Below are 27,093 nucleotides of genomic sequence, written 5' to 3' on the forward strand. Positions count from 1 at the left end.
CGATAGAAGATGGACCACATAAATCAATATGAAGTAATTCTAGTGGTTCAACAACTTTAGTGTTTATTATAGTTGGATGACTTTGACGACTCTGCTTCCCCATTTCACATGCAGCACACAGATGATCTCTATCATACTTGAGCAATGGAAGACCTCTAACGTGACCTCCAACAACAAGTTTGTTGATATCTTTGAAGTTGAGATGAGAGAGTCTTCGGTGCCATAGCCAGCTTTCGTTAGATTGTGCTTTGGATAACAAGTAGATGGCTGGGTTTCCTTTGATTGGTTTGAGATTTAGGGAAACATTTCACCTTTGCGCTCTGATTTGAGAATAACTTTGTTCGTCTGCTTTTCAATAATTTCCGAACCTTCATCATCGAATGAGACCTTGAGACCGGTACCTCCAACAAGCTGAGATACACTGATGAGATTATGTTGTAGTCCCTCTACATATGCAACCTTCCTGATTGTGAAATCACCATTTGTAATCATCCCGTAGCCTTTGATGGTTCCAAAGGAGTTGTTCCCGAACTTGACATTTCCACCATCTGAAAGAGATCCGAATTCCCTTAGCTCTTCCTTCCTTCATGTCATGTGACGCGAGCAGCCACTATCAATGTACCATTCTTCGTCAAACTGCTCGTCACTGATAACCTGCAAAAATTAAGCAGATTTAGTGTAACACCGAAAATTTCAAACAAAATTTTCAATTTTTATAAAACATAATTCCATCGATATTCATAAAAACAACCATTTTAATTATCCAACAAAACAGTACAAAATCCCAAGATCATAATATCAAGCTCCGAACGTGTGTGTATACGGATCAAGCCGGCGCCTTCCCGCGGTCATCACTAGTACCTGAAACAAATAACATCAACACTGTAAGCACAAGGCTTAGTGAGTTCCCCAAAATACCACATATAACACATATTAGCCACTCTAGGCTATAACTCTGTGGGTCCGTGCACCCAAACTCTGTGAACCCTCAGGTTCTAGCTCTGATAAACATGCACCACATAAATCACATAGAAATCATGCAATACAACACACAACATACATAGCATACAAACTCTATCACATAACTCTGGTTACCTACTCAAGGTAAAGTATAGTGAGAAGACTCACCTCGCGTATCTCGGTATCTCACGAATCCTGGAAATCCCTCGTGCTCGATCCTCCGAGCTCTAATCCTCCTATAACATTATATGCTTCTAATTAACACTTTATATCTCTAAGGTTGACTATCAAAAAGGAGTCAACACTGGTCAACTCTGGTCAACAGTCAACGGTCAACTCTGACCGGACTCGGCGAGTACCAAGGCGACTCGGCGAGTCTGGGCGTATACACCAATTTCCCCGGAATCCTCCCTTGACACGTCGAGCATTCACTCAACTCGATGAGTTCCACCTAGCATGAGTTGTGGGGCCACCATGACTCAACTCGCCGAGTCTCAAAACAACTTGGCGAGTCCAGTTTGACTCAATCCACCGATCCATTCTGACTCCCCCTTGACTCACTGAGTCCACCCTCCTCAACTCGGCGAGGCCACTCACTGTGTGGTCGGGCAACATTCATGCTACTCGCCGAGTCTGCTCTTCGGACTCGGCGAGTCTGTGCCATGCACTGACTCAATCTTGCTCTAAAGGTCAGATCCAGTTCATTAATCCATAGATCCAGTCCCCCCAAGCTCATTTAGCACGTAAAGTTAAAATCTTGATGCACATACAACCTCTATATGACCATATATGATGTTTATGACTCAAATACAACAACACAAGGTCAAAGACTCTATTGTCACCCATAAAGCTTGATGAGTGAGGCTCTCTGGACCTCTATGGATCCAGATCCATGGCCTCAACTCAAAGAGGGAACCAATGGGCATCAAATCATCCCATAAATGACCACCACAAGCCCTAAATTGCATCATGCTTCACTAAACAGAAAATGGTCCGAGATAATACCTCTAGAGTGATGATCTAAGCTCCAAATCCACGAAATAGCGACCTCCTTTGCTTCCTCTTGCCTAGGGTCTCCTTCTTCTTGCTAAATAACACACACAAGATCAAGAATGGCTCCTTTCTCTTCACAAATAGCTCAAGAACACAAGGGTCACTCACTGAGGGTTGGGTGAGCACAAATGATGGCCATAAGGCCCTATAAGTAGGCCTCAAACCCGGAGATTTAGGGTTTCATTACACAGCGCAGACTCGCCGAGTCCCTATCCTAGACTCGCCGAGTCCAGGCGCGCACCAATGTTAAATTCCGCATCCCTACTCGGCGAGTCTGAGCTCCAACTCGCCGAGTGCCTCTCACAATATGACAAAATTAGATTCACAAGATACCTGGTAAAAATCCGGATGTTACAACTCTCCCCCACTAGAACTAGACTTCGCCCTCGAAGTCTCGCTCTAAAATAGCTCCGGATGCTGCTCCCGCATCATACCCTCCGGCTCCCAGGTCATTTCTGATCCCTTCCGATGTTGCCACTGTACCAATACCAGAGGTACCTCCTTGTTCCTCAAAATCTTGACCTTCCGATCCCTAATAGCCACTGGTCTCTTAGCATAATTCAGGCTTGCATCTACCTGAATATCCTCTAATGGAACCATTGCCGACTCGTCGGCTATACATTTCCTCACCTGCGATACATGAAAAGTGTTGTGAATCTGCCCCAACTCTGCTGGTAACTCCAGCCGATAGGCTACCCGGCCTACCCTGGCAATCACACGAAACGGACCTATAAACCGGGGCCCCAATTTTCCCCTCTTCCTGAACCGGATCACTCCTTTCCAAGGAGAAACCTTCAGGAGAACGAAGTCGCCGACCTGAAATTCCAGCTCGGACCGGCGCCTATCCGCATAACTCTTTTGTCGGCTCTGAGTGGTCAATAACCTCTGCCTGACCAGCTGTATCTGCTCTGTCGTCTGATTCACGATCTCTGTACTACCCATTACCCTTTGCCCAACCTCTCCCCAACATATGGGAGTCCGACACCTCCTACCATACAACAGCTCAAAGGGCGGCATACCGATGCTCGAATGATGGCTGTTATTGTAGGAAAACTCTGCCAAGGGCAAATACGTGTCCCAACTACCCCCAAAGTCCAATACACATGCTCGAAGCATGTCCTCAAGTGTCTGAATCGTCCGCTCACTCTGGCCGTCGGTCTGGGGGTGGTATGCGGTACTAAAATGCAGCTTAGTACCCAACTCCTCATGAAATTTCTTCTAGAAACGGGAAGTGAAACGCACATCGCGATCTGAAACAATCGAGATCGGCACTCCATGCCGAGATACAACCTCTCTCACATAAATCTCCGCCAACTTCTCCGCCGAAGAACTCTCACTGATGGCAAGAAAGTGAGCGCTCTTTGTCAACCTATCCACAATCACCCAAATTGCATCGACTCCTCCGGCAGTCCTCGGCAATTTGGTGATGAAATCCATAGTGATCTGTTCCCATTTCCACTCGGGAACCTCCAATGGCTGCAACTTTCCATGCGGTCTCTGGTGTTCGGCCTTTACCCTTCGACAGGTCAAACACCTCTCGACAAACCATGCGACATCCCTCTTCATACAAGGCCACCAATACTCCTTTCTTAAGTCCAAATACATCTTCGTAGCGCCAGGATGGATCGAGAATTTCAATCTATGAGCCTCCTCCATCAATGTAGTACGCGTACCGCCCACAAACGGTACCCAGATCCGGCCCTGATACGTCATAAGCCCTCGACTATCCGATACAAACTCAGAAACCAACCCAACGACCCGCTCTCTCTTCTGCATCTCCGGACGCACAGCCTCGGCCTGTGCCCCACGAATGGCGTCCAGAACTGGAGCTATCACGGTCAATCTCAAACATACATTTCACAGTGGAGTACTCTCCGCCCTGCGACTCAACGCGTCGGCTACCACATTAGCCTTGCCCGGGTGGTACAAGATCTCGCAATCATAATCCTTGACCACATCTAACCACCTCCTTTGCCGCATATTAAGGTTAGGTTGATCCATCAAGTACTTCAAGCTCTTATGGTCCGTGTAAATCGTGCAACGAACCCCATACAAGTAGTGCCGCCAAATATTGAGGGCGAACACCACTGCCCCCAACTTCAAATCATGTGTGGGGTACCTCGTCTCGTGAGGCTTCAACTGCCTCGATGCATATGCTATCACATGTCCCTTCTGCATCAGCACCGCTCCCAGTCCTAAAATCGATGCATCACAGAATACCACAAAACCTTCCATCCCTTCCGGAAGAGCTAATACCGGAGCTTCACACAACCTCTGGCGAAGCGTCTCAAAGGAGGCCTGCTGCTCGGGACCCCATAAAAATGTAACACCCTTCCGGGTCAAACTGGTGAGTGGAACCGCAATCTTGGAGAAATCCTTAATAAACCTCCGATAATACCCTGCCAACCCAAGGAAACTCCGAATCTCAGAAGGTGACCTTGGCACCTCCCACTTCATCACTGCGTCAACCTTGGCTGGATCGACCAATATCCCCTTCTGGTTAACGAGATGTCCCAGAAATTGGACCTCCCGCAACCAGAAATCGCACTTGGAAAACTTTGCATAGAGTTTCTCCAATCTCAAAACTCCAAGAACCTCCCTCAAATGCTCCTCGTGCTGCTCTCTAGATCTCGAATATACCAGAATATCATCAATGAACACTATCACCGACCGATCCAACATCGGCCGACATACCCTGTTGATGAGATCCATGAACATAGCCGGGGCATTGGTGAGCCCAAAAGGCATCACCACAAACTCATAATGCCCATAACGCGTCCTGAATGCTGTCTTCTGGACGTCCTCGTCCCGCACTCTCACCTGATGATAGCTCGACCTCAAATCAATCTTGGAGAACCAAGATGCTCCCTGTAACTGATCGAATAAATCGTCGATCCTCGGCAACGGGTAACGGTTCTTGACCGTCAGCTTATTCAATTCCCGGTAATCAATACACATGCGATGCGAGTCATCTTTCTTTTTCACAAACAGGATGGGTGCTCCCCATGGCGAGCTACTCGGCCGAATAAACCCCTTCCCCAGCAGCTCCTGAAGCTGCGAGGATAACTCTTGCATCTCTGGAGGCGCAAGGCGATACGACACCTTAGCGATAGGCGCGGCTCCCGGAACCAAATCGATACCAAACTCCACTTGCCTCACGGGAGGCACACCTGGTAACTCTTCGGGAAAAACATCTGGAAACTCACGCACCACCGGAACTTCATCCACCGAACTCGGTCTCTCGGAGATCACTCGCGTATCCATCACATACGCCACAAAACCCTTACAGCCCTGCTGTAAACACTGCCTCGCCCTAGCAGCTGAACAGAAGGCTGATCCAGAACGTGTACCCTCGCCGTAAACCGAAAGAACTCCCCCACTAGGATCTCGTATAGTCAATAGCTGACGCTCGCAATCAATAACCGCGCCGAATCGGCTCAACCAGTCCATGCCCACTATAACACAGACATCACCCATCGCAATAGGAATCAGGTCGATCGGGAACTCAACCCCAAAAATCTCCAATACACATCCCCGGAGGACCTCCGTGGCACAAATCACTCTGTCGGCGGCTATAGAAACCCGCAGGGGCCGACTCAGTGCCCCACGACTAACACTGATATGCTGACTAAATGTCAAGGATACAAAAGATCGACTCGCACCCGAGTCAAATAACACTAAAGCAGGTACAGAATTCACAAGGAATGTACCTATGCATAGCATAATATAAGCATAATATCTCAACACCATAAATAAATAATGAAAAGGAAGCGTACCAGCCACAACGTTGGGTGCAGCGCGGACCTCTTCCGCAGTCAGCTGAAAGGCTCTCCCCCGAGCCCTCGGTGCCTCGGCCTTCACGGGCCGACTCTCTGTAGCAGTAGCTCTGATGGCGGCGAGAGCAGACCCCTGAGATGCTCCGCGCAGCAGCGGACACTCTGCCTTCCGGTGTCCGGTCTGGTTGCAGTGGAAGCACACTGCAAATCCCTTGGGGCAGTCCTTGGCCATATGCCCCTCCTTGCCACATTTGTAGCAAGATCCTGCTCGACAGACTCCATCGTGACCCTTTCCGCACTTTCCACAAGTGCGACCCTTCTGGCTCCCGGGTCTGGGATTAGCGGGCTTGGCCCGCTTGGCTGCCAGCTGGGACTGTGCCGGCCGCCGATCCCTCCCTAGAGACTCCGCCTCCTCCCTGGCCTGAGTCTCAAGCTCAATCTCCCTCTTCCGAGCATTTTCCTGAAGCTCGGCAAATGTCCGATACGAGGAGTTCGCAGCGAACTCCCGAATATCCCATCTCAGAATGCTCAGGTAACGGCTCATACGTGCCTGCTCGGTGGACACGTGCTCAGGGCAGAACATCGCCCTCTCATGAAACATCCTCGTAATCGCTGTAACTGACTCGGTACCCTGCTTGAGGGTCAGAAACTCCTGTGTCAGACGCTCCCTCTCCACCTGAGGAACGTACTCATCTCGGAACATGGTAGTGAACCTCTCCCAGGTCACTGCCAAAAGCTCAGTCGGTGTGAAGTGTGCCGTCACAAACTTCCACCAGTCCTTCGCTCCCAAGCGAAGCTGGTTCAGCGCGAACCGAACCTTCAAATGCTCAGGGGACGAGCAAGTGAAGAAGCATCCCTCCATATCAGATATCCACCTCATAGCTGCCACCGGATCCTGCGTACCATCAAACTCTGGTGGCTTGGTGTTGCTGAACTCCCTAAACAATGTCGCATCACCTCCCTGGGGTCTTGCCGCAACAATCGCTGCGGTAGCCGCTGCAACCGCAGCCTCAGAAAGAGCGGCATAGCACTCGTCAAATGTCTCAATCAAAGCGGTCTTAATAGACCCGAACATCTCTGGTATCTCAGCTCTGATGACCGCAGCCACCTCCTCATGAATGATCTGTCGAATCTCCTCATCATTAGCCCCGGCATCCTCTGGCATATGTCGCGTCCTCATCATGATCAACCTCTGAAATACAATATGCGATAATTAGAATTCACTCGAACACCCTTACATTCGACAGTCCACCCCTCCTTGATTCTTGGCATCCCAAGATTCTTATTTGGACTGTGTACCGCACCGGTGCTTTCAGTAGTATGGGCCCAATACTATTGTCCGCACCGTCTCAGTACACACCCCAAATCTTCCTCTTCGGATCCCAATCCCCAAGTACTCTATTATACTCAAATCACTCTGTAATAGGTCTCACACAAAGCCCTAGCTGCTACCTAATTACTCTCAACATCTCATAGCAGCTCACCCTCCCCTAGGCTAAGGCATCACAAAACAGGCCACTCTAGCCCTATTAGCAATACCTAACCTACTCTAGCATGCAAACACATCACATTAATAATAATTATCACATAATATAAAGGTATTTTGGGAATTCACCGTTCGGGCGCTGGCTGATCGTACACACGTTTCTCCCTGGAAAATCTTTTACTCTTAGAAAATTTTGGTTTTATTTTGAAATATCCCTTCAATTCCTCAGTTTGAGTTCAAATACCCCCGAAGGTGTACCCGAATCCCTCAAACCAAGGCTCTGATACGAAATTGTAACACCGAAAATTTCAAACAAAATTTTCAATTTTTATAAAACATAATTCCATCGATATTCATAAAAACAACCATTTTAATTATCCAATAAAACATAATTCCCGCGGTCATCACTAGTACCTGAAACAAATAACATCAACACTGTAAGCACAAGGCTTAGTGAGTTCCCCAAAATACCACATATAACACATATTAGCCACTCTAGGCTATAACTCTGTGGGTCCGTGCACCCAAACTCTGTGAACCCTCAGGTTCTAGCTCTGATAAACATGCACCACATAAATCACATAGAAATCATGCAGTACAACACACAACATACATAGCATACAAACTCTATCACATAACTCTGGTTACCTACTCAAGGTAAAGTATAGTGAGAAGACTCACCTCGCGTATCTCGGTATCTCACGAATCCTGGAAATCCCTCGTGCTCGATCCTCCGAGCTCTAATCCTCCTATAACATTATATGCTTCTAATTAACACTTTATATCTCTAAGGTTGACTATCAAAAAGGAGTCAACACTGGTCAACTTTGGTCAACAGTCAACGGTCAACTCTGACCGGACTCGGCGAGTACCAAGGCGACTCGACGAGTCTGGGCGTATACACTAATTTCCCTGGAATCCTCCCTTGACACGTCGAGCATTCACTCAACTCAACGAGTTCCACCTGGCATGAGTTGTGGGGCCACCACGACTCAACTCGCCGAGTCTCAAAACAACTCGGCGAGTCCAGTTTGACTCAATCCACCGATCCATTCTGACTCCCCCTTGACTCACTGAGTCCACCCTCCTCAACTCGGCGAGGCCACTCACTGTGTGGTCGGGCAACATTCATGCTACTCGCCGAGTCTGTTCTTCGGACTCGGCGAGTCCGTGCCATGCACTGACTCAATCTTGCTCTAAAGGTCAGATCCAGTTCATTAATCCATAGATCCAGTCCCCCCAAGCTCATTTAGCATGTAAAGTTACAATCTTGATGCACATACAACCTCTATATGACCATATATGATGTTTATGACTCAAATACAACAACACAAGGTCAAAGACTCTATTGTCACCCATAAAGCTTGATGAGTGAGGCTCTCTGGACCTCTATGGATCCAGATCCATGGCCTCAACTCAAAGAGGGAACCAATGGGCATCAAATCATCCCATAAATGACCACCACAAGCCCTAAATTGCATCATGCTTTACTAAACAGAAAATGGTCCGAGATAATACCTCTAGAGTGATGATCTAAGCCCCAAATCCACGAAATAGCAACCTACTTTGCTTCCTCTTGCCTAGGGTCTCCTTCTTCTTGCTAAATAACACACATAAGATCAAGAATGGCTCCTTTCTCTTCACAAATAGCTCAAGAACACAAGGGTCACTCACTGAGGGTTGGGTGAGCACAAATGACGGCCATAAGGCCCTTTAAATAGGCCTCAAACCCAGAGATTTAGGGTTTCATTACACAGCGCAGACTCGCCGAGTCCCTATCCTGGACTCGCCGAGTCCAGGCGCGCACCAATGTTAAATTCCGCGTCCCTACTCGGCGAGTCTGAGCTCCAACTCGCCGAGTCCCTCTCACGATATGACAAAATTAGATTCACAAGATACCTGGTAAAAATCCGGATGTTACATTTAGGAACCCAGAGCTTCTTGGGTCCACGTGAGCTTTTTACAAGAAAAGGAATAGTAAGAGAGATGTCAACTAAATATGTTCTTTTTATTAGTGTTGTTTCATCTTTCCTTTTGATGGTGAAAACTTTGATTTTATTTGGATTTGATGCTTTTGGTAGTGATTCTGGTTCTACATCTGAAACCCTCTGTTTTCCCTTTTGTTCAGCTGATGATTGAGATTTTTGAGAAGGAACAGAGTGGAATTTAGGACGAAAAGAGACGGAAGATTTTGAGGAGTTAGAAGAGTTAGAATGAGATAGCCTAGATTGGTATGACTTCTTGGTTGAAATTTCTAGGTGACTCTTTTGCTTTTGATTAGCAGTAGGACCAACCCTAGAGTTTTGATCTCTTTTGATCTCCGATCCAAAGCTGTGCTTTCGGTTGAAATCATTTTCTGAACCGAACCTATGCTTTCGGTTGTTGTTTTGAACAAAACCGAGACTCTGCTTCCGGTTGTTGTTTTGCTCAGAACCGAGCCTCTTCTTCCGGTTGTTGTTTTGCTCAGAACCGAGCCTCTGCTTCCGGTTGTCATTGCTCTCTGTCGATCCAATAGGATTTTTCTCTGGTTTTAAATTCCTGTCTTGATGTGAGAAATAGGCATTTTGTGATTGCCAAAATTGTTTTCTTTCTGAGAGATTCTTCCTGTATCTCTGATTCCTTTCTCGTTTTTGATTTCTCATCTGCTTTGGTTGATGATGGATGTTAGCTTTATGTTTTTAGATTTCTTTGGCTGATCCACTCTGAACTGATGTAGTTTCACTTGGGGATGTGGCTTCTTCTACAGGAGTTTCTTTCTCTTGAGGGACATCTTTTGTTCCACTGGTACTTGGCACGTTGAAGCTATCAGGTTTATTCAAAGGTTCTGGTACGTATCTACCTTTGCTTTTCCATGAAGTCCTTTTAGACAGACCTACCGTTTCATCAGCATTGTCAATGGGAGCTGACTAGAAGAACTCGTCACAGCCATCAGCATTGTCTTCGTTCACAATAGCTGTGAGTTCAGCAGTCTGATGTTCGGTTACACCTGTGACTTTGTACACCTGATTTGGAGTGGTTCTAACTTTTTGGTATACGACTGCCTTCTCTACAAGAATCGGGGACTTTTGTTGGGACAACCGAGCGAACTCTACAGAATTTTCTGAAATGAGATTTTTGTGGTTCTCGGGTTCGTTCGTGACAAATTCTGAACAATCAACTGTGTCCTCTAAAGAAATTTCACTCATATTATCGTCCTCATTAAGCTCAGATGCATTTTCAACATCAATTTTATTTTCTGAGCTTAAGTTGACATTCAATGAGTCAAATTTTTGTAGGGTTTCGGTTCTTAGCTTCAGTTTATCATTTTCATCCAAAAGGTTTTTAAGCATGTTCTTGTGGTCCTTGGATTTTATGAAAGATTCTATTTTGTCCAGTCCATACATATATGTTGGATTATGTGACATCCCCAAAATCACAGCCAGAAAAGACCGATTTTTGTTTATGCTTTATGAAAATCAGAGTACTTCATTTTATAAAAAGGTTGCGGAATTTGTTCCTAGAAAAAAAAACATGGTAAATACGTTATTAAAACATTTTCGAGGAAACGTATTTATTTCATTTTAAAACGTTTGGGATGTCATCGTTAATACCGAAACATAAGCATAAACAGAACTTACAATGATTTACACTAGTGATCTACATCTCTTTAAATCTCTCAGTATGTCACTTCACTTCGTCACCTGTGATATACATAAACTGAGTGGGTCAGGTTGGGAAACCTGGTGAGTATATAGGGTTTTCAACCCACAATATTATTATGTTTAAACAATCAAACAATCAACCCAATTACCCATCCTCATTATCTTCTTTAGTCTTAAGGATCTACCCTAAGAATCAGCTATTCCTCGTTTATTTATTCCTAAGGATCATCCTAAGGAATCGACACGAAGTCCATCATTACCAAGGCTTATAGAATATATCTGGTGAACACGTAGTCCGAAACATCTGGTAAACACTTAGTTCAAAAGTAACTAGTGAACACACTTAGTTCAAAATACCTAGTGAACACACTCAGTTCAAAGATACGTAGTGAACACACTCAGTTCAAAATACCTAATGAGCACCTAGTTCAAAAATACCTACATGTTACGAAACTGCTATCGTTCCACTGGACTGTCTAGTATCGTCCATAGTCGTCATCTATACTCCACTAGATGACTGGATCACTAACAACACTGATGTCTCCCATCGTGTAATCACAAAACAACTATTTCATCTACCCATGTTTTTCCCAACACGTTTTGTAGATATAAAATACGTATACAGTTTAAATCATTTAAAACATGTATAAAAATCTTTCACTCAGCATAGACAGCAAGTATTCAGACAATATGTACACATAACACGTAATTTATATTAAAATACTTCATATCTATGTGTAAGATGAAAGGGATTATGCACTCACAACACGTAAATTATATATCTATGTGTAAGATGAAAGGGACCATGCACTCACCTGAAAGGTGTTGACTCAGCACTCGGACAGCGCTTCGATACTCTCAAAGCAATTTCCTTTGTTAAAACCTAGTATCAATACCACTAGGGTTTAGTCTAACGATAATCGTGACTAATTAATAGTCTAGCTATTATTATTATTATATAAGTGTTAAGTAACACTCAATATAACTCATAATAATAGCCCAAATACTTATTATAAGTTCCTAATAAAGTTAATATATTAAAACATAAGCTATACTAAAGATAGGGTAGGCATAGCTCACTTACAGCGGGTTTTCTCGAAAACCGGGCTTCACTGGAGCAGCGTTTCCGAGCCGAAAGACTCTTTTCTTGGAGCCTTCGGGCGCTCTAGGGCTTCCGCCTCGTGCTAGGGAGTTACCCTAGGCTTTGGGGGTTAGGGAGGCTTAGAGAGAAGTTCTAGAGAGAGAGGGAAGTTATGGGAGGTGTGAGGAATGAATGGAGGCCTCACCACTTATTTATAGGGGCTGGAGGAAGGTTCACATCGTGAGCCAGGCTGGCTACAGCCAGGCGCAGCCTGGTGCTGACACGTGGCCTCGCACACCGGGTGAAAATCAGCCAATTTTCAAAAATTCATAACTTTCTCATACGAGCTCCATTTTCGACGTTCTTTATATCCACGCGTAGGTAAAATCAAGATCTACAACTTTCATTTAGACTCCGTCAGCTAATTCACGACCGATCTCAAATTTAACAGTAGGAGGCGTTTAGACTCTTAAATGACCGCGCAGAATTCATAACTCCATCATACGGACTCCGTTTTCGTCTGTATTTTTACCGTTGAGTTCCTATTAATAAGATATTCAACTCTCATTTAGGTCGCATAAGCCAAAAACTGCTCGAACTAAAATTTGAGTTTCGGGCTGTACAGTACTAAGCCGAATCTTAGAAAAATCATAACTTCCTCATACGAAGTCAGATTTGGGAGTTCTTTTTATCGACGATCTTAGTTTAACATATTCTACGACTTTTGTTTAGATTGCTAAGGATAAATCTCGCTCTATCGTAAATTCATTATTTACGCTTCCCGGTGTCGTGCCGGTTTTGCCGTAAAACTTCGACGGGCCATAACTTCTTTGTTATAACTCAGATTTCAGCGTTCTTTATATGTACGGAAACCTTGTGACATATTCCACAACTTGGTTAAGATTATTTATTCTAAATAGTCTTTGGTCAAAAAGTCGTTTTCGACCCCTATTGCCTTTAAATTGACTAGCCCGGATCTACGGGCGTTACAATTATCTCCCCCTTAGGATGATTACGTCCCGGAATCATCAACGAAATAGGGCTCATATAATGACTCGATACGTTATCTCTTCATCCTAGGTAATTATTATAACTTTTATATTCCTTCAAGTCTATCTCTTAGGCTTATTGACTGTAAGCAGCACTTTGATAGTGCACCTGCTCTCTACCCTAGGTTAGACTCCAAATTATGACCTATCACCATGTGATGCATGTCTAGACTCAGGTCTCTTAGAGTTAAATTCTAAAATAGACTATGCCTTCCTTCATGTTTTAATGTGATATAATCATACTTCAACATGTAGCATTTCTAGCTACCAACTTCTTTAACAGTGAGCGCGGTACTTCTATTGATCGTTTTGATTTCAATTGTTTGGTTTAAGTCGAATGCTACATCAAACTTGGTTCTCTGAACGACGTAACCTACTCATCATAGTCGGACTCAATTTGATATGACCACTAGGGTCGGGATAACAACAATTTTCTTAGTCATTATCGAAACAATGGTAACGACATACTTGAATAAAACGAAATCAATTACTAGCTTCTTGGTAACCTTGTGACTTTCCCTGATCCAAGCGTGAGTCCTGTGCTTCCGATAGTATATGCATCTACTACCTTTCACACCTACTGATACTCGTCCCAAGTATTGTCTCGCAGTTTTCCAAGTCACCATACAAGAAAATCACATAACAGTTTAACGTATCACATAACAAAACAAAGGTTTTATTATTTCTTGAAACTATTATATAGGTGTTCAAGTTCACCCTAGACTATGCCTCTAATAGGCTACATCATACGACACTATGGCTACTGTATAACTTGATCTTCGGATATGAAGTCCTCATCCTTGATTCCTCGCACGGTTTTCCGCTTCGTCGAGGATCATGTGAAATGCCCTTGGCCTTGGTGGTGTTTCTGGTCTTGCTGCTTTATTTTTATTTGGGCAATTCTTTGAAAGATGCCCCCTTCTTTACATTCATAACACAACCTCTTGTTGGATGTACACTCATTGGCGTAATGCCCAGACTTTCCACACTTGAAACATGTCACCTCTTCGCCGCATTTTCCAAAGTGTTTCTTCTTGCATTTATTACACCATCTTGCTTCACCTCCTCCTCCAGTCTTTGAGAGTTTTCTCTCCTTGTTGGACCTTGAAGATCCTTCAAACTTCCGCTTCTCTCCTGCCTTATCTTTTTCTAGACCCTGCCCTAACAGCTGTTTTCAAGGTGGTTGCCATTTTGAACATTGGGTCAAAGTTAGTGGGTAATCCGTTAGCAAACCTATCAATCTTGGAGAGTTCAGTAGGCACCAAGTAGGGGAATAGCTTCATCCTCTCGGTGAATGCGGTGGCATACTCATCATCACTCATCTTCCCTTTCTTCAGGTTTTGAAACTCGTTGTTCAGGTCTATCAGATCTATCTCTAAGCAGTACTGCATTTTCAACTGTTCCAAGAACTCTTCCCATGACATCCTTAAGGCTTCTCCTCGTGGCATCGTATCTGCCAATAGCTTCCACCAGCTCAAAACTCCAGTTTTCAGTTGTCTTACAGCGAAGACGGTCTTCTGTTTCTCGCTACAGTCACAGCTCTCAAACACCATCTCCATCTCGGAGATCCAATGCATAATCTCAACAGGCTTTGGGCTTCCTGAGAGACTTGGTGGTTTCGCACCCAAGAAATTCTTGTACATTCTCCCATCCTTGTTGTTTCTCCTCTCCTGGCCATCCCTTTGATCACCTTGAGTCCCCACTTGACTCACTTGGCGGCTGTAGTTCCCTTCCTCTGATTGCTAGGGAATCAACTCGGGTTGCTCAGTGGGCATAGTAGGTTCGTCCCTATTCAACATCTGCCTCATTTCTTCCCTTTGTTCAACTAGCATAGCCCGAATCATGGCTTGAACTCCAGCCATGGTGACTGGCTCAGGTGCAACTTCTTCTACAAAAGGTATTTGCTGAACCACTGGGGGTTGGTTCCTATTCTCATTTGCGTTCACGTTTCCGCTACGGGTCCTTGCCATCTTGATCTATACACCGAATAAGGTGAATCTAGACCTTTACTTAGGATTGACGTTTAAATCTTCCTTGTCACTCCGAAACGTTTACATGCTAGTTCTAATATCGTGGTCATACGTTTAGAATCCTAAACACGTAAGGTTTCCAGATCCGGTCGGCAACAGACCATAGATCCGAATAAATAACAGCATATAAGGCATAAAGCATTTAGCACATAAAAGCATTTTAGGCATAATTCCTAAAATAATCTAGTGCTCACACCTCACAATCATTTCTTAGCATTCTAAGTTTAAGTCTAGAAATAAATCCATATTCCTAGTTAGCTTAAACTAATGCTCTGATACCAACTGTGATATCCCCAAAATCACAGCCAGAAAAGACCGATTTTTGTTTATGCTTTATGAAAATCAGAGTACTTCATTTTATAAAAAGGTTGCGGAATTTGTTCCCAGAAAAAAAAACATGGTAAATACGTTATTAAAACATTTTCGAGGAAACGTATTTATTTCATTTTAAAACGTTTGGGATGTCATTGTTAATACCGAAACATAAGCATAAACAGAACTTACAATGATTTACACTAGTGATCTACATCTCTTTAAATCTCTCAGTATAATGTCACTTCACTTCGTCACCCGTGATATACATAAACTGAGTGGGTCAGGTTGGGAAACCTGGTGAGTACATAGGGTTTTCAACCCACAATATTATTATGTTTAAACAATCAAACAATCAACCCAATTACCCATCCTCATTATCTTCTTTAGTCTTAAGGATCTACCCTAAGAATCAGCTATTCCTCGTTTATTTATTCCTAAGGATCATCCTAAGGAATCGACACGAAGTCCATCATTACCAAGGCTTATAGAATATATATGGTTAACACGTAGTCCGAAACATCTGGTAAACACTTAGTTCAAAAGTAACTAGTGAACACACTTAGTTCAAAATACCTAGTGAACACACTCAGTTCAAAGATACGTAGTGAACACACTCAGTTCAAAATACCTAATGAGCACCTAGTTCAAAAATACCTACATGTTACGAAACTGCTATCGTTCCACTGGACTGTCTAGTATCATCCATAGTCGTCATCTATACTCCACTAGATGACTGGATCACTAACAACACTGATGTCTCCCATCGTGTTATCACAAACAACTATTTCATCTACCCATGTTTTTCCCAACACGTTTTGTAGATATAAAATACGTATACAGTTTAAATCATTTAAAACATGTATAAAAATCTTTCACTCAGCATAGACAGCAAGTATTCAGACAACATGTACACATAACACGTAATTTATATTAAAATACTTCATATCTATGTGTAAGATGAAAGGGATTATGCACTCACAACATGTAAATTATATATCTATGTGTAAGATGAAAGGGACCATGCACTCACCTGAAAGGTGGTGACTCAGCATTCGGACAGTGCTTCGATACTCTCAAAGCAATTTCCTTTGATAAAACCTAGTATCAATACCACTAGGGTTTAGTCTAACGATAACCGTGACTAATTAATAGTCTAGCTATTATTATTATTATATATGTGTTAAGTAACACTCAATATAACTCATAATAATAGCCCAAATACTTATTATAAGTTCCTAATAAAGTTAATATATTAAAACATAAGCTATACTAAAGATAGGGTAGGCATAGCTCACTTACAGCGGGTTTTCTCGAAAACCGGGCTTCACTGGAGCAGTGTTTCCGAGCCGAAAGACTCTTTTCTTGGAGCCTTCGGGCGCTCCAGGGCTTCCGCCTCGTGCTAGGGAGTTACCCTAGGCTTTGGGGGGTTAGGGAGGCTTAAAGAGAAGTTCTAGAGAGAGAGGGAAGTTATGGGAGGTGTGAGGAATGAATGGAGGCCTCACCACTTATTTATAGGGGCTGGAGGAAGGTTCACATCGTGAGCCAGGCTGGCTACAGCCAGGCGCAGCCTGGTGCTGACACGTGGCCTCGCACACCGGGTGAAAATCAGCCAATTTTCAAAAATTCATAACTTTCTCATACGAGCTCCATTTTCGACGTTCTTTATATCCACGCGTAGGTAAAATCAAGATCTACAACTTTCATTTAGACTCCGTCAGCTAATTCACGACCGATCTCAAATTTAACAGTAGGAGGCGTTTAGACTCTTAAATGACCGCGCAGAATTCATAACTCCATCATACGGACTCCGTTTTCGTCTGTATTTTTACCGTTGAGTTCCTATTAATAAGATATTCAACTCTCATTTAGGTCGCATAAGCCAAAAACTGCTCGAACTAAAATTTGAGTTTCGGGCTGTACAGTACTAAGCCGAATCTTAGAAAAATCATAACTTCCTCATACGAAGTCAGATTTGGGAGTTCTTTTTATCGACGATCTTAGTTTAACATATTCTACGACTTTTGTTTAGATTGCTAAGGATAAATCTCGCTCTATCGTAAATTCATTATTTACGCTTCCCGGTGTCGTGCCGGTTTTGCCGTAAAACTTCGACGGGCCATAACTTCTTTGTTATAACTCAGATTTCAGCGTTCTTTATATGTACGGAAACCTTGTGACATATTCCACAACTTGGTTAAGATTATTTATTCTAAATAGTCTTTGGTCAAAAAGTCGTTTTCGACCCCTATTGCCTTTAAATTGACTAGCCCGGATCTACGGGCGTTACAATTATCTCCCCCTTAGGATGATTACGTCCCGGAATCATCAACGAAATAGGGCTCATATAATGACTCGATACGTTATCTCTTCATCCTAGGTAATTATTATAACTTTTATATTCCTTCAAGTCTATCTCTTAGGCTTATTGACTGTAAGCAGCACTTTGATAGTGCACCTGCTCTCTACCCTAGGTTAGACTCCAAATTATGACCTATCACCATGTGATGCATGTCTAGACTCAGGTCTCTTAGAGTTAAATTCTAAAATAGACTATGCCTTCCTTCATGTTTTAATGTGATATAATCATACTTCAACATGTAGCATTTCTAGCTACCAACTTCTTTAACAGTGAGCGCGGTACTTCTATTGATCGTTTTGATTTCAATTGTTTGGTTTAAGTCGAATGCTACATCAAACTTGGTTCTCTGAACGACGTAACCTACTCATCATAGTCGGACTCAATTTGATATGACCACTAGGGTCGGGATAACAACAATTTTCTTAGTCATTATCGAAACAATGGTAACGACATACTTGAATAAAACGAAATCAATTACTAGCTTCTTGGTAACCTTGTGACTTTCCCTGATCCAAGCGTGAGTCCTGTGCTTCCGATAGTATATGCATCTACTACCTTTCACACCTACTGATACTCGTCCCAAGTATTGTCTCGCAGTTTTCCAAGTCACCATACAAGAAAATCACATAACAGTTTAACGTATCACATAACAAAACAAAGGTTTTATTATTTCTTGAAACTATTATATAGGTGTTCAAGTTCACCCTAGACTATGCCTCTAATAGGCTACATCATACGACACTATGGCTACTGTATAACTTGATCTTCGGATATGAAGTCCTCATCCTTGATTCCTCGCACGGTTTTCCGCTTCGTCGAGGATCATGTGAAATGCCCTTGGCCTTGGTGGTGTTTCTGGTCTTGCTGCTTTATTTTTATTTGGGCAATTCTTTGAAAGATGCCCCCTTCTTTACATTCATAACACAACCTCTTGTTGGATGTACACTCATTGGCGTAATGCCCAGACTTTCCACACTTGAAACATGTCACCTCTTCGCCGCATTTTCCAAAGTGTTTCTTCTTGCATTTATTACACCATCTTGCTTCACCTCCTCCTCCAGTCTTTGAGAGTTTTCTCTCCTTGTTGGACCTTGAAGATCCTTCAAACTTCCGCTTCTCTCCTGCCTTATCTTTTTCTAGACCCTGCCCTAACAGCTGTTTTCAAGGTGGTTGCCATTTTGAACATTGGGTCAAAGTTAGTGGGTAATCCGTTAGCAAACCTATCAATCTTGGAGAGTTCAGTAGGCACCAAGTAGGGGAATAGCTTCATCCTCTCGGTGAATGCGGTGGCATACTCATCATCACTCATCTTCCCTTTCTTCAGGTTTTGAAACTCGTTGTTCAGGTCTATCAGATCTATCTCTAAGCAGTACTGCATTTTCAACTGTTCCAAGAACTCTTCCCATGACATCCTTAAGGCTTCTCCTCGTGGCATCGTATCTGCCAATAGCTTCCACCAGCTCAAAACTCCAGTTTTTAGTTGTCTTACAGCGAAGACGGTCTTCTGTTTCTCGCTACAGTCACAGCTCTCAAACACCATCTCCATCTCGGAGATCCAATGCATAATCTCAACAGGCTTTGGGCTTCCTGAGAGACTTGGTGGTTTCGCACCCAAGAAATTCTTGTACATTCTCCCATCCTTGTTGTTTCTCCTCTCCTGGCCATCCCTTTGATCACCTTGAGTCCCCACTTGACTCACTTGGCGGCTGTAGTTCCCTTCCTCTGATTGCTAGGGAATCAACTCGGGTTGCTCAGTGGGCATAGTAGGTTCGTCCCTATTCAACATCTGCCTCATTTCTTCCCTTTGTTCAACTAGCATAGCCCGAATCATGGCTTGAACTCCAGCCATGGTGACTGGCTCAGGTGCAACTTCTTCTACAAAAGGTATTTGCTGAACCACTGGGGGTTGGTTCCTATTCTCATTTGCGTTCACGTTTCCGCTACGGGTCCTTGCCATCTTGATCTATACACCGAATAAGGTGAATCTAGACCTTTACTTAGGATTGACGTTTAAATCTTCCTTGTCACTCCGAAACGTTTACATGCTAGTTCTAATATCGTGGTCATACGTTTAGAATCCTAAACACGTAAGGTTTCCAGATCCGGTCGGCAACAGACCATAGATCCGAATAAATAACAGCATATAAGGCATAAAGCATTTAGCACATAAAAGCATTTTAGGCATAATTCCTAAAATAATCTAGTGCTCACACCTCACAATCATTTCTTAGCATTCTAAGTTTAAGTCTAGAAATAAATCCATATTCCTAGTTAGCTTAAACTAATGCTCTGATACCAACTGTGATATCCCCAAAATCACAGCCAGAAAAGACCGATTTTTGTTTATGCTTTATGAAAATCAGAGTACTTCATTTTATAAAAAGGTTGCGGAATTTGTTCCCAGAAAAAAAAACATGGTAAATACGTTATTAAAACATTTTCGAGGAAACGTATTTATTTCATTTTAAAACGTTTGGGATGTCATTGTTAATACCGAAACATAAGCATAAACAGAACTTACAATGATTTACACTAGTGATCTACATCTCTTTAAATCTCTCAGTATAATGTCACTTCACTTCGTCACCCGTGATATACATAAACTGAGTGGGTCAGGTTGGGAAACCTGGTGAGTACATAGGGTTTTCAACCCACAATATTATTATGTTTAAACAATCAAACAATCAACCCAATTACCCATCCTCATTATCTTCTTTAGTCTTAAGGATCTACCCTAAGAATCAGCTATTCCTCGTTTATTTATTCCTAAGGATCATCCTAAGGAATCGACACGAAGTCCATCATTACCAAGGCTTATAGAATATATATGGTTAACACGTAGTCCGAAACATCTGGTAAACACTTAGTTCAAAAGTAACTAGTGAACACACTTAGTTCAAAATACCTAGTGAACACACTCAGTTCAAAGATACGTAGTGAACACACTCAGTTCAAAATACCTAATGAGCACCTAGTTCAAAAATACCTACATGTTACGAAACTGCTATCGTTCCACTGGACTGTCTAGTATCATCCATAGTCGTCATCTATACTCCACTAGATGACTGGATCACTAACAACACTGATGTCTCCCATCGTGTTATCACAAACAACTATTTCATCTACCCATGTTTTTCCCAACACGTTTTGTAGATATAAAATACGTATACAGTTTAAATCATTTAAAACATGTATAAAAATCTTTCACTCAGCATAGACAGCAAGTATTCAGACAACATGTACACATAACACGTAATTTATATTAAAATACTTCATATCTATGTGTAAGATGAAAGGGATTATGCACTCACAACATGTAAATTATATATCTATGTGTAAGATGAAAGGGACCATGCACTCACCTGAAAGGTGGTGACTCAGCATTCGGACAGTGCTTCGATACTCTCAAAGCAATTTCCTTTGATAAAACCTAGTATCAATACCACTAGGGTTTAGTCTAACGATAACCGTGACTAATTAATAGTCTAGCTATTATTATTATTATATATGTGTTAAGTAACACTCAATATAACTCATAATAATAGCCCAAATACTTATTATAAGTTCCTAATAAAGTTAATATATTAAAACATAAGCTATACTAAAGATAGGGTAGGCATAGCTCACTTACAGCGGGTTTTCTTGAAAATCGGGCTTCACTGGAGCAGTGTTTCCGAGCCGAAAGACTCTTTTCTTGGAGCCTTCGGGCGCTCCAGGGCTTCCGCCTCGTGCTAGGGAGTTACCCTAGGCTTTGGGGGGTTAGGGAGGCTTAAAGAGAAGTTCTAGAGAGAGAGGGAAGTTATGGGAGGTGTGAGGAATGAATGGAGGCCTCACCACTTATTTATAGGGGCTGGAGGAAGTTTCACGTCGTGAATTTTTAATATTCATGTTGTGAGCCAGGCTGGCTACAGCCAGGCGCAGCCTGGTGCTGACACGTGGCCTCGCACACCGGGTGAAAATCAACCAATTTTCAAAAATTCATAACTTTCGCATACGAGCTCCATTTTCGATGTTCTTTATATCCACGTGTAGGTAAAATCAAGATCTACAACTTTCGTTTAGACTCCGTCGACTAATTCACGACCGATCTCAAATTTAACAGTAGGAGGCGTTTAGACTGTTAAATGACCGCGAAGAATTCATAACTCCTTCATACGGACTCCGTTTTCGTCTGTATTTTTACCGTTGAGGTCCTATTAATGAGATCTTCAACTCTCATTTAGGTCGCGTTAGCCAAAAACCGCTCGAACTAAAATTCGAGTTTCGGGTTGTACACTACTAAGCCGAATCTTAGAAAAATCATAACTTCCTCATACGAAGTCAGATTTGGGCGTTCTTTTTATCGACGCTCTTAGTTTAACATATTCTACGACTTTCATTTAGATTGCTAAGGATAAATCTCGCTCTATTGTAAATTCACTATTTACGCTTCCCGGTGTCGTGCCGGTTTTGCCGTAAACCTTCGACGGGCCATAACTACTTCGTTATAACTCAGATTTCGGCGTTCTTTATATGTACGGAAACCTTGTGACATATTCCACAACTTGGTTAAGATTTTTTATTCTAAATAGTCTTTGGTCAAAAAGTCATTTTCGACCCCAATTGCATTTAAATTGACTAGCCCGGATCTACAGGCGTTACAGATTAACATCCTCAGACGAAATAATACTCTCACAATTATATGCTTCAGCATCAATTTCATCTTCCTTAAACTCAAGGAAGGGTAAAATCATGCGATGAATCTTTTGCCCTATTTCACAATTCAAATGAAGCTGAGTAATATTTGCATAAAGACGTTTGGCAATCAAACAAAAACATTTCGCTGTTTCAAAAGCTTTAAATTGTCTCTTTGCAAATAAATGTTTTCATCTTTTATTTTGATTAACTCCGACTCCTTCAGTTCGATCCACATCCGCCGTTCCTCACTCTTCGAAGACACCCTGCTTAATTGGTCAGTTAGGTTCACTACTAGAAAAAAAGCCTTTTACGACGCGCAAACCACGACACTCATTGATTTATGTTACGCAAAAGAGAGTGACATTAAAAAAGAGTCATCTCTTCAAAAAATTTAAGGATTTAGGTCATGCATTATTGTGTGCCCTTAAGTTAGTGTCTAAACTAAAAAAAAAAAAAAAAAAAAAAAAAAACACGGAGGGCACATGTGTGTCATCTAAGGATGTCGCTTTATAAATTTTAATGGAACGTGCGTTATATCCTTTAATAACAGGGGGAAATGAAATCCTAAAAAATTAAAAACCCCGCTTTTCTTCCATCTTTTAGGGTTTCCATGTAAACCCTAGACCTCATTTGTAGGTTTCGTTCTGTGATCAATTTGTTGCTGTTCGGGAAGGAATAATGAATTCATCCTCTCCATCAACTGAAAACCTTCACTCTCTGCTTCTCCTTTTCTCTGTAAACCCTAGACCTCATTATGCGGCTATAACTCTTCCTCTTTTTCGTATTTTTGGTGTTTGGCAGCGATATAGTGGTCAACAATGTCAACTATCCTCTTTTATCTACCATTTTCTCCCTCTGAGACATTAAATACACGCCGTCCCAAGATTGGAAGAACTAGGGCTTTTGTGCGTTGGATCTCACAGGAAACAGGTTTTCCTCGTCCCCACCCTCACCCATCCAAATTCCTTCTTCTTCAAATGATTATATGTTCTCACCTCTCAACCGTACCTAAATGGATATCTCTGTCTCTCTTGCATCTATTCTCCCAACATCTCTCGTGCTTTCCTATTTACAGCTAGAGTTTGAGAGCGAAAAGAAAAAATAAAATATGTGCCTTTCTTCCTCTTTCTTCCCCTTTTCTTCCTCTGGTTCGATCACAACCCTTCTTCTCCCTTCTTATTATTTTTTTTTCGATTTGCAGGTGAGGGTGTGAGGTGGCGTTCGAAGGTTGTCAAGGGGTTGTGAGGAGATGATGGTTGGTGATTGTTCGGTAATGGAGAAATCAGGGTGTGTTTGTGTGACTGATTAACAAATTTCAGCAAAATCCAAGTGCAGAAGCCCTAAAATTTTAAGAAACTCTCAGATGGAAAAAGGGAGAAAAGAAAAGAACAATGTATAGAGAATAAGGAAAAAGAAACGGAGAAATAACTAAATCCATCTTCGATCCCAACCAAATGTATGTAAGATTTTCTACACTTTTTATTTTTTGTCCCAATGTTGGCTGGATTGTCTGATTTAACATCTAACTCGAGACCAAGAAAAGCAAGCAACAGCGAGCACAAATCATACCCATAGAGAGACAGCGCACAATCAATGAATGCTGCGAATCTCATATCTTCCTGGAGTCCTTTTCCCGTAACAACAACAAAGATCTGCTTTCGCGTTGTTACTGATCTTAGCCTGCTCCGTTTCAATAGTGAGTTTATCAGATTTTCTAGGCCTTGTATTCATCCCGATTGTCACTGATTTGAGATTTTATCAAGAATTTAAACTGATTCAAAAGATGTATTTTCGTTTTAGCATGTGAGTGCAGAAGAACTTCAATCATACTCATAAATCTTGTTGTCTTCTCAGGCTTTCGAGATGCCGATCTCAGGTACCTCTTTTGATTTTTGAGATGCCGGGATTGTTTAAATCAGATCTTCTAACATTTGATGTTGTTGGCTGTAATCCATGGACATAACTAGGGTGGCTCAATCTGTCCAGATCCACAACTTTTTTGATCTGGTTGTCTAATAGATTAAACTATTATCCTTTTTCATTGGTTAATTGATTTGACTTTGTGACAAGCTGATTCTTGCTACCATTCTTGCTCTCTTCTTAACCTTATAAAATCAAGGGACATATTATATCCCTTTCTCCGCCTTATTGGCTTATTTTATTTGATTCATATCTTTTGTCTGTTGCACTTTCGCAAGGGTTTTTTTTAGTCTTCTTTACTTACTCTATTTTCGTTGAGGTTTTGTATTGTTTCTTTTTTCAGACCAAGAAAGTTTTACCTACTTAATTTGGTAAATCGAAACAATATTGATTAAATGTCATTGAAGATGTGAAATGAGTTTGTTGGATAACTTGCTCTAGGTTACTCGAGTTTACATGAAGCTAATATGACAATGTAATAATATCAAACTAACACAATGGAACCATGGTTGTGTTTATTCCTGTATCTCTTTCTCTCTGTGTGTGTGTGTGTGTGTGTGTATAATTGATCTAATAAGATCACCTCACTCTTTTCTTATGAAAAAATTTATCATCTCTCTATAGTCTATGTCTATATACATAAGACATGACACAACACAATGGCATTGCTCTGTGTCTAGTGTGCATTGAGTGGACTGATGTCAATTGGATAAAATTGTAATCTTTTTTGTCTCATGTAACAAACACAGCCTTAATTATGGAAGTTCTCATTTTACCATTTGGATTTTTTTTCCAATTTTGGGTTTATATTTTTGTAATGGTGAGTGAATGCCTTGTTTCCCTGGCTAATCGGTTTTCTTGTTTGTAATTGTAGGACTGCGTGAGAAGCATAAACAAGAACTCGAGAATATGACATTAATAGCACAACCTTTCAAAACATTGAAGCTTTTTATAGTGGCTGTTGTTCAGTATATAAGCAGATCACTGGTATACCTTCTGACACATGTTGTCTGGCTTATGCTTTTTTCACACTCACAGTTGCAGCTGGACTCTTGTTTCTGTCTGTGGATGGTCCTCATGGAAAGGTACTTCTTATTGCCTATTACTTACATTAGGCCATTACAACTACATATTTCTGCAGTTTTATTTGAAATAATGATGTATATGAGTTCTCTCAAATGAAAGCTTCTATTGATCACGAGATCATCCATAAAACCAAGTAAATACCATTTTTTGGTCTCTATTTATTGATCTTTATTAGTTGTTTTCCAAGAAAAGCATAAAATCAAACCAAAACCCAAAATCAGTTGTACATTGATCTTCAATAGGTATTCTGTTTGTTAACGAATTCTTTGCCTATGATTCATCGTACTCAAAGTTCCTTCAAATTATCGATGAGGTTGTAAGTTCCTTGGTTTTCATGATTATATGTTACATATTAATATATAATGATGAATATGTGATACATGTGTTCTTGTAGCATGTTGAAGAGCTTCTTGAATATGCAAGGTTTGGACTGTGGTGGGTAGCTCTTGGTGTTGCATCTTCCATTGGTCTTGGTGAGTTCAATCAACTTTATCCCCATTATCATTTATTATTATTATAATAATAGCTCAATAGCTAATTTAATAAAAAAAAAATAATACTTCTTCAGTGGCTAAATCAATAAAATGGTGAAAGTACAAGTGTTGTTCTTTATTTTTCCCTTTAGATAATTATATTCTTGCATTTTCATTTATTATGTTCTTTTTTGGAAACCAAAGTTTTTGAAGTTTTCTTAAGTTGTATTTGTAATTAATTGATCAGGGTCTGGGCTACACACTTTTGTTCAATATCTGGGTCCCCACATTCCTTTCTTCACAATAAAAGCAATGCAGTGTCGTCGGGTGGATCTTAAAAGTGCTGTTGATGATACAATAAAGTTAAATAGAAGCCCTACATGGCTTCAAAAGGATTGTTCAGAGTTTGGGCCTCCATTGTTTTTTTATCCTCTCAAGGTGTCCAGGTTCCACTCAGCAGCATTTTGCCTCATGTAGATGTAGAAGCTATTATTTGGGGCCTTGGAACTGCATTAGGAGAGCTACCTCCATATTTCATTTCTAGAGCAGGTTTCTTATACTTATTCTTATTATTATTTTTTTTCCTTTTCGTATATTGCTATTCCCTTCTCAAATTGCTTTTTTTCCTCATTAAGTGATACACTGATAAAGTGCTATCTAGATAAATGATGTTTGTGAAAACATGACAGAAAATTATTTGAATATTGTTTTAAAAATGACAAAAAATGTACAGTTTTTTGCAGCAAGTATCTCAGGTGATAAAATGGAGGTGACAGAAGAACTGGATGCTTCCTCATCAGAGACTAATGGAGTTGCTTCAAACTTAAATCACATGAAGCGTTGGTTCCTTTCACATGCTCAATATTTAAAACACAGCTCCTTTACAAAATTTGAGTCATAGTTTTTAATAATAGTGTTATTGTGTTGATTTAACAAAAGTGTTGGTGGGTTGATTGGTATTTTTATGCATATTTGATTAAATTAATTGATCAGGGTAAGTATCTCTATATATGTTGGAATCAGGGGAGGAATGGAATTCTTCATTCCATTGGAATGGAAAGAAAACATTTTGTTTTGTCTAATTTAACGGATTGGGGAAAACCCTACTCTTTTTTTTCCTTATAATTCTATATGTATGAGTTATTAGCATGATCTGTTAAATTTTGATAAACATGGGCAGCATGTTA

General features: G+C 41.5%; 1 pseudogene; it reads left to right on the forward strand.

Moving 5' to 3' along the window:
* The window catches only part of LOC145006880 (vacuole membrane protein KMS1-like), a 35,765-nt pseudogene extending 8,958 nt beyond the window's left edge, over positions 1-26,807 (forward strand).
* Positions 26,808-27,093: the final 286 nt, after the last annotated feature.

This window comes from Lactuca saligna, chromosome 7 (genome assembly GCF_052625555.1).
Source record: "Lactuca saligna cultivar CGN05327 chromosome 7, ASM5262555v1, whole genome shotgun sequence".
NCBI classification, from domain to species: Eukaryota; Viridiplantae; Streptophyta; class Magnoliopsida; order Asterales; family Asteraceae; genus Lactuca; species Lactuca saligna.